Genomic DNA, 9,823 nt, shown 5'->3' on the forward strand with positions numbered 1-9,823 from the left:
TTGTGGGATACTTTCTCAGTGTGCTCCACCCAGAAGAAACAATCAGGAAGATAAAGGAGAGAAACAGTTTGAAGAGGCCTTTCATTCCTAATAGCTGAAAAGATTTATTTAGACAACACAAAGTATGAGCCTGTTTATGTATGTCCAGTGTCTATGTGTGCTGTGTGTATGTTTGTGTCCATGGGTGAGCTTTGTGTAAAAGGATTAAAATTTCTGTCAAAGCATTTATTAATCTTAGCTTAAACTAGGTTCTGCTTTCGGCATGAACTTTTGGTAATTGGAGCTAATAGCTCTTCCAATTGACAATGAAATGCTACCATTGCTGGGTATTTGATTTCTGCACAACACAGACAGCGCCATTGTTCAATAGGTACGAGGCTTTTGAGCATAGATAATTGATCATACATCTTTAGGCAGCCCAGCTGGTTTCCCATATGACTACAGAAAAGCACCATCTGCCCCCAGTGCATCCATGGTTCCCCAGAACCCACAGGTTAGAGATGGAAAATCTGTCACAACATTAGGCCACTCTCCAACTGGTGGCAGATAAATGACCCCCTCACATGAGGAGAAATGGGACAGTGAACTTGTGGTGGATTCTGTAGTCTTTGCTCTTTTCTGATCACGCCTGCAATGTAAGGAATTCAACAATTCATGGAGATTATATTTTAAGATTCCTGTTCGTTGAAAAAAATTACTGTTTGGCTTGGATCAATAATAAATAGTAAAGGGTCATAGAGATGCATTGCCTCTGTTGCGGCCTCTTGAATGCTGGGATTATTTTATTAGATTTTGCCAGTATGATTAAAAATAATGGCTTTTTTTCCTTCTTAATATCATGCTATCATTGTGTAGTTCAACCCTTCCCTAGATTTATTTTAAACACTCATGTGGCAGGGTAGAAAAGTGCATCTCAACACCCAGAGGTAAGACAGCTGTTTTCATCATAAGATGAATGTGCTAAACCAATGGAGAAGTCCCCAAAGTATGCAAGTTAAGATTCAAAGGAAGAACATTCTGAAAAAAAAATTATGTGTGTATGCATGTGTGTGTGTGTGTGTGTGTGTGTGTGTGTGTGTGTGTGTGAGAGAGAGAGAGAGAGAGAGAGAGAGAGAGAGAGAGAGAGAGAGAGAAATGTTCTAGAAGGAATCTTTAGATAAAGTCAATAAGACATGGATACCCAGATACTACAGCTTTCCTGTCAGGACCGTCTGCTTATCAGGTATCCAGGACCTTAGAAGACCTTGCTCAAAGGTCCCTGGACCACATTACTTTCCTTTTAATCTGTCTATGGCAGGGAAGAAGATGTTGATATGTACATTAGGATAAGAACGGTCAAGGCAAGACCTTTGTGGAGGTTGCTTGCGAGCACATAGAGAGAGAGCATCGATGTGCATGAGACCTGTGGACACTGGTTGAGGACAAAAAGAAGAGGGCAATGTGTGGCCTGAGGGTATGGGGGTGAGACACACTGAAACATAAACACCATGAAGCATGAGAACTTTAAATTCTAACATTCTTTCCTTGGCACAAATACAAAAACGATAATTTAACCTACATTCATTGGTTTGGTTGAAAAAAATTAAAACTTTAAGATACATTTTACTTACATTTTAATGCTTATTAGAAGCCTCTTTTCATATGGGTGAATATGAATTCAGTTTCTTGTTTCTAAATATGATTAAAAGGATAATTTGTCTATTATTCAAGTGTTCCAAGAGTCTCATTTTAGTGATGAATGAATGGTAACACACACAGGTCCACACACCTAACACAGCACACAAACAGGATTGGGTAAAAGAGTGAAGACCATCTGGACAGATGTGGAAACAGCTTTTAACAGAATTCAGTGTTGTAAAGTTGTAAAATTGCTGAAGAAGCATCAACAGGAGAAAGATATCTCAGCAATATTAAAACTATATATAGAAAACCAGTAGCCAACACTGTGATAAATAGGAGGATATCTGTGCAAGTGAATACCCTATATTGAAACAAAACATGTCTTATTAATGTAGTGCAGAACTCTTAAACTAAGGAAAAATAAACTTTCAAAGTACACACGATACAATCAATATGCGAGCCAATGAAATATCATAGAATGTATAGTTTATAAAGAGAGAAAATATATCCAGCATCTCTATCCATCACGCAAATGGAAAACAAAGTGTTCTGAAATCCCCCCTCATCCCTGTTGGAGCAGCTTCCATCAAAGGCCACAAATGCTGGGAAGGGTGTGGGGCAAAGGAACCCCACAATGCTGACGAAGCAGACATTAGAGCAATTCATTTTGCAGTCAGTGTGGTGATGCCACTAGCAGAGGCTCAGCTTCCGACACATCTCTGCCAGTCTTCTAGGGTATATGTCCTTAGAACTCAGAGTCAGCGTGTGGTGGAGATGGCTGTGTGTCCGTCTTCATTTGCAACCACCTTCACAGCAGTTAAGTCGTGGAATGAGCATGGGTGTCCACGCGCATGGAAATGGATAAAGAATGCATCAGACAAGCACAGATGGATCAGGATCCAGCCACGAAGATGAAAAAACGTCATTCCAGGGACATGGATGGAAGCTGAGGCTCTCTTTTCTGTAAAATGAGTGACACTCAGAAAGACAGGGACCATGCTTGCTTGCCTATGTGGAATTTAGATTATCTTTTAATGAGATGAGGGTAGAAAGAGGCTGGTGGCAGAAGCTGGGAGAGCAATGGGAAAGGCTTATCAAGAGAGAATACCGGGGTGGATGTGATCAAAGAGACTGCATACATGCACAAGGCTGTCATAGTGACCATTGTGCTTCGTGACTGATATTCACTGTGGTAGTAAATTCTGATTATCAATCTGATTAGACTAAGGAACAGCTGGAGTATAAGGCAGACACACACACAAGTATACTGATGAGTATATATGTATCCCGATGAGTATATATATATATATATATATATATATGAGTATATATATATACATATATTAATATTTATTAACTTTCTTTACAAGATAAAAGCACTCAAATATTGAATATGGATAATCTTGTAATCTTGTATGAGTACTAAAAAAAGCATTTATATCTAAAGATATGTACATACACAAGATTCAGACAGACAGACAGACACACGTACACACACACACACACACACACACACACACACACACACTAGCTATGAGCCTGCAGAAAGACAAGTATAAAATTATGCCAAGAGTGAGGTTTTCTGTGACCCACCACTCTATGTATGTGGATTTCTAAAAATGCAAGTCTTCTATGGAATGTTTAATAAAAATACCGTGGCTTTTGCAAGATTGATACTATTTTCAGTGAGCATGACCTAATGATGCCACTGATTTATGAGTCTGTGGCCCTGGCTGAACCTTAGTGCCAGAGATATTATCTGTTACACTATCCAGGGAGCTGTTTTTCATGTCTCCTTTGGTTGGTCTGGAGTCTGGATCTTGGGGGTCCCCACATACAGGGCCAGATCCTGGGCTTTCTTCACAACCCACACAGAGATGTAGAACCCTCATACGATTATCCAGGACACCAACAGGACGTGCACCATCATACTTGGAGGTGCCTTTTTTCTAAGGACAAACACTTTTCACCCACCACTTCTATAAGCACTGAGGTCATTCATAGTGAACATAATTATTAGCAGGAGGGAGAGGTAGTCATCAATCCTCCAGGTTTTAGAGTAGCCACTTTATCTCTTCGGTCATGCTTCTGACAAAGCAATTTAAAGGTATATTATGGGAGACAGAAAATGAAGACTTTCATGGACATTTAATGAATACGTCCCTTTGTACATAAACACAACTGAGTGAAATAGATCTTAATCATCTCCACATAAAAATATAAACTGCTGAAAATATTCTGATGTCTATTAGAGAACACAGTGTAACTCAATGATGTGGCGGGGTTTGAGGGTAGATACCAGTACCCAAAGAACACTCTAGTAACTCCCTGCAGCTCCACTACTGACCTCCAAGGGGCAGTGTGGGCATCAGAGTGACCAACCAGCACCTAGACAGTAGGTGGGACTAGAGGGAAAGGATGCACACATCATGGCCATACATCATCACACTTGACACATGCCTCCAGGTGCTAGCATCTTCCACATGGCTTTGCTTTTGACCTCTCAGTTACAGTGGCATTAAAATCAGGGTTTCCGGAATCCCCCAAGCTCATGATTCTGGACAGGTGCAGTATTTGGATCATAGATCACTAGAATGTCAAACATGAACTTAAACATCTAGTCAGACCATGCTACTTACGGTCCTCAGAGAAATGAGATAGTGTGTGAAACACATGCAGTACAAGACCAGAGTTGACCTTGACGGGAAGCTCAGGCATTGCACCAAAATGGACATGAAAACCACAGCTTTCTCGCTTACTGACACACACATCTTTTCCTGGGAAAATAATGACTATGAACAACAAAGATTATGGGCACTGCGTGAATAGTGAAGAGTGTGGATAAGCAAACCCACTCTAAAAAACCCACACAATACAAGTAATTTAAAAATAAGTGAAATTACTGTCATTTTAATGTATAGTTTAAGTGCTTAAGAGCATAGCTGTGGTAATAAAATGGAACTTATTTAATATTAATAATGTAACCATAGGAAGAATAAGTGGTCTTCTGTAAAATTAAGCCCAGGAAATAACTTCTTATTTAATGTGTAAGTATAGAAGTTGAATACAAATAGATAATTATCTGAGTGATGTCATTTTCTTCTACTATGTTATTCCAGTAATGTGTTTGAAAGATATCACATGAAGAATTACAAAGGTTTAAATTTTAGACCATAGAGCCACTTTCTTGTGGACATTCTGGCCATTGTTTAGTATCAGTTTTGTTTTTTCTTACATGTTCCTTAGCTCTAAATTATAAACTGTCAAGGAATCTTTTTTGTTGTGGATGTGCAGTCCCACCCCACCCCTCACTCATCATGTATCCAAGCATTAATATTGTGATACTCTCCAAAGAGAAAAACGGAAATAAACATTTAAAATTTAATGAATTATAGCATTTTTACAACATAATTTTGTCATTAAAGATATTGAACACTGAAGGAAGTGATCCCAGGTGCTTATTTAAAAGTCAGTCAGTTACCTCGAGTGTGAGTTGGGGTCATGCCTGGGAATGCTGCACACACACTTAGAGGCAAAGATAAATTTTACCTGAGACAGATATAATTCTAGTTCTCTGTTTTCCCTTCCTATTATAGATTTTCAAAATGCTCATGATGATCTCCTATCATCTTTAACCTTAAATATGCAAAGTAAATTATCCTGAGCATAGATAAAGTTAATGAAACAATTGCATATTAAATTATAGAAATATTATTATTGCAACATTTTATGTAGAAAAGATGGCCTCAAGAAGTCTGTGTGCCTTTGCTCACACAGAGCATCTATGTTACAAACTCCTAGGAGTTACTAGAGTTTTCTTTGGGTACTGGTATCTACTCCCCACACCCTGCCCCATCATTGAGTTACACTGTGTTCTCTTATAGGCATAAGAATGTGTTTAGCAGTTCATATTTTATGTGAATATGATTAAGATCTGTTTTGCTCAGTTGTGTTTATGTCCTGCTACGGTGTGCTGAAGTTCATTGTGGAGAGTATGACCAGGGACATCGAGGTTTTGGTGTCTGGGAAACTCTGAGGCAAGAGTGCCAAGACCATGAAGCTTGTGGACGGTCTGAGGATGTACATTGGAGACCCTGGTAATGACTACATTGGCATTGATGTGTGCCATGGGCTGCTCAGATATGGTGTGCTGAGCCTCAAAGCGAAGATCATGTTGCTCTGGGAGCCAAGGGGTAAGATTGGCCCTAGGAAGCCTCTACCTGCTCACATGAGCACCATGCAACCTTAAGATGAAATTCTGTTCACCACTCTTATCCCAGAACAGAAGGGAGGAAAGCCAAAGCTACCTGCCATTCACCAGTCAGTGCCTCCAGCATAACAGGGTCTGGGCAGCTGCATCTGGAGGCTGAATGCTGTCTTGTAAAGATATTTTATAAAAATATTTCACAAAGACAAAAGGCATGACAGAGTGTGTCCAGTGTTCACTTGACTGTGTTTTGCTGGCGAATGGAATGTCAATATCCTATTTGTTTCAACTGGAGGATTGGAGCAGAGTTGACCAGAAAAAAAAAATCTTGGCTCAGTGAAGAATGGTGGCTACAGGACAGCACCCTGACCCTGTGGTTCAACTGTCCAGGCTAGGAAGAACAGTTTGGTTTTGATGCTCATGATAGAGCTCAAATGCTTGCACACAGTACGTGTTCAGCATGCACTTCATTGTTGAGCCACATTTCCATCCTGGAGGGCTACATGTGTGATTTTTTTTGCTGCCTTGAAAGAATTCTGTGGTAGGCCAGCATGGTAGCTCAGCGTGTAAAGATGCTTTTTATAAAAGCTTGTGCACCATGGTATGCACTCAGCCTTGTATGTCAAAAGTAAATAAATTCGCCACTGTGCTTTGTCACGCTGTGCTAAGTTTTAGTCTCAATATCCCTCAAGTAGAGAGGGAATTGCTGATGCCATTGATCTTAAAGTTCAGAGGTTTATGAACTGTAACGCTGTCTATAGAGTTCACATCTCCAAGGCCTGTACTTAGTCATTATGTTTTGGGAAATATGAAAAATTCAGAAATTATCTATAGTTTATTTGTCATAATGTCTTAAAAGCATTTGTTACTGATGTGCGTTTTGTGGAGAATTAAAGTTGGTTTGGAAGTTCTGTAACATTAATAAAATAAAGTAACAGATATCAAACGTATCATGCTATGCTTATGCACGCAAGGTGATGACCACGGTTGGAATCCATCTTCCAAAGCTGAACAAACAACACGTCCATAATGTGGACAAATTGCTGAGTGAGTCCTTTCACACTGCACCTGGCTGCAGAGAGTCCTGTGTAGCTGGCTCGGTTATTAGTTCCTTTCCCTCTGTAATCATGAAACATCTAATAGTAATGGGAAAATGTGTTTATTCTGATTCATGTTTCAAGGGTAAGGTTTATTCATGTATGGAAGGCATGGTAACAGGAGTTCTGCTGGGTGGCATCTGATCACAATCCATTGTAGTGAAGAAGCACTTTCTCCTCTTTTCAGTCCAGGAGCCCAGCACATGTAGAATTGCCACCACTTCCAGGAGACACTCTTTCCTCAGCAAATCTCTTTGAAAGCACCCGGAATCATGTCCACAAGCATGCTTAACTTGTCATTCCAAGCCCAGTGAATAAGGAAGGTGAGTCAATGCACACGTGAGAAAAGGTATTTAGAGAGCACGAAGCACCTTGGGGGTTTACTTGCCATCTGAGCGTTACTCCTGATGTCTTTGTAGCCATCCAGCAGGTTTTCCCATATATTCTCATTGTCATCTCGTAGTTCAAGTTCTAAAACAGTCTAGCTGTCGCCAAGCTGTTGATTTTGAGAATTATAAAAATGCAATGCTTGTTCATCACCAGGATCAACAATTTCTCGTGTCCTTGAACTAATACATTTGTATTATAGTAGTTCTTTGATATAAAAAGTTGTTTGCATAATTTGGTCTTACTTTGTCTTCATGCCTGGTTGGGATAAACATTTCATATTTAATCAGTAGTTGAATCTGCTTCTATTTTCATACCTAGGTAATTATTCTTGACTAAAAATTGATAGTGAAACCAGAGACAAGAAAAGAAGAGTTAGATGACATTTGAGATGTCAGAAATGCTGGATGGGTGTCTATAACTCAACAAAGACTTAAAACAGGAGCAGTCGAGTTTGAAGAAATCAGTCACCTTCCTTTGCCTCTATGCAGCATCCCATGCTAGCCAGAAGTGGCATTTCTCACTTGATCTTGACATGAGAGATAAAACAATATTCTCAAATTATTTCCATGTGTCTGCTTCAGACAAAATACACTAGGTGTTTTCAAATTGCACAGTTTATGGCAGGTTAATAAGGAGATATTCACAGACTGGGTAGAATAAGAGTCAAAGATCAGAATAAGAAAAAAAAATCATAGTTTTCTATGAAGAAAAAAAAAAACTCAGGTTAAAGCAGTCTTGAGTTATGTATGTCAAAGTTCATCCCAACACTATTCTTATTACTGGATTTGCTTTCCCCTTCGAAGGAGATTTCCACTCCACAGCTGGTTTCTAGGTTTGGAAAGGCCACATTTTAAATTTCAACTTTACTTTTGGCTTCCATTCCAAAGAAAAAGACTCTATGCAAGTTAGAATAAGACCATATACTGAACAAAGTTACGGACTCGTAGGACCCCTGGAAAGCATGACTGGGTCTTTAGAAGTAAGTGTACGGTGGATCAGATGAAGGGCTGATTAACACGAAACCACTTGGGAAGCTGCTCCCGCCAATTAACTCAGGGCTAAAACTACTCAGAAACGCAGACTGTGTTGTTTCTAGTGAACAAGGGCGACTGCTCCATACAATGGAACGGGTCTGAAGAGCCATCCTCCAGTCTGGGTTTCTTTTTGGAAGGAGGATTGGCTCCTCTAAGGAGCTGCTCTGTTTGGTTTGGGTGGAGAGCTGTTTTTCAGCGCTTCCATTGTGAAGTATCCAGTTTTTCCACAAAAACTGCCAGATGCCATGCAGGGAAGACCTGGACCATGATCCTCTGCTGTTCCAGAAAAAAAAGGGTTCAGAGTCTTGAGTGAAGCCCATATTGTCGTCAGCTCCATTTTCAACTCGGGTTGAATTTCTCGAGGAACGCAAGTGGAATGAGACCCTCCATTCTCACAGACTCGGGCTGATCTCTTTCCCCACGGAGGTGAGAGTGGGGTCTTCCCGTGATAAAAAGAATAAAGCCTCCACAGTTCTGCCTTTTGGAGGCAACAGATTCTATGTCTTGATTTCCACCGAAAATACAACTTTTTATAATAAAAATACTTATTCCGTCTGTCTAAAACTATAAGAAAAAGAAATAGACAAAACCATAACAGATTATCACATTTATGGATGTTTAATTGTACTACATGTTTGTTAAAATTTTCAAAAGTAATCATTTAATTTAAAAAATTCAAGACTGATTTTAATACAAATATATTTTATCAAGAAAAAATAGGCAGCAAAAATTAAAAGGTGAAATATTCTCATTTGTATTTCATCATTGCTTATTGAATTTTACAAGTGAAGTTATAGGTTATGACAATGTTTGTAAATTATGGGATTAATTAAAATAAGAAAAAAAACATAGGGACACATACCACAGACCAAATACATAGATACAGTCACTGAAAAAATATTCTCCTGCACAAACTGAAGTAAAGCTGACATTCTCTATGAAATGCACAGGATACTGACTTTTCTCCCTGGAGACCTTATAACAACGCCAAACATAACTGGAAGACATTTTTCAGAACACTGCAGAAATTCAACACTGCATATGTTAAAGCAAAGATGTATATTTATTGGTTATATTTAAGACAATTTATAGGAATTCATTTTTAAATGAAATACATAAAAAACTGGCTGTCTATTTATCTTAAATCACAGTAGGCATGGTTGGAAAAATACCTGTTGGGCCATCATGTCCAGCCTTCAGCTCAGGCAGGATAGACTTCCATCCCAAGGGAAAGGAGTTAGCACTTGGTGTTTGCCAAGAGAGCATAATATCCTACAGGGTGCGTAAGCGAATCTCTCCTAGAGCCAAGTCAATATAGTGTTTGACTTCTATCCAATAAACCACTCAAATATAAATGTGCTTCTGTCATTCCAGTTACACAGATCCTGGCAACTGCGTTCTGTTCTCGTTGGCACATTTGCAGAGCCTTATCAAGAAAACTCTCCAGTAAGAATATATGGCAGTGCTATTTATGG

The 9,823-nt window shown here is 39.3% G+C and overlaps 1 pseudogene; it reads left to right on the plus strand.

The window, feature by feature from the left end:
* Window positions 1-1,172: 1,172 nt before the first annotated feature.
* Window positions 1,173-5,959, plus strand: LOC125394223 (small ribosomal subunit protein uS3 pseudogene; annotated as a pseudogene).
* Window positions 5,960-9,823: the final 3,864 nt, after the last annotated feature.

This window comes from Myodes glareolus, chromosome 20 (genome assembly GCF_982192425.1).
Source record: "Myodes glareolus chromosome 20, mMyoGla1.1, whole genome shotgun sequence".
NCBI classification, from domain to species: domain Eukaryota; kingdom Metazoa; phylum Chordata; class Mammalia; order Rodentia; family Cricetidae; genus Myodes; species Myodes glareolus.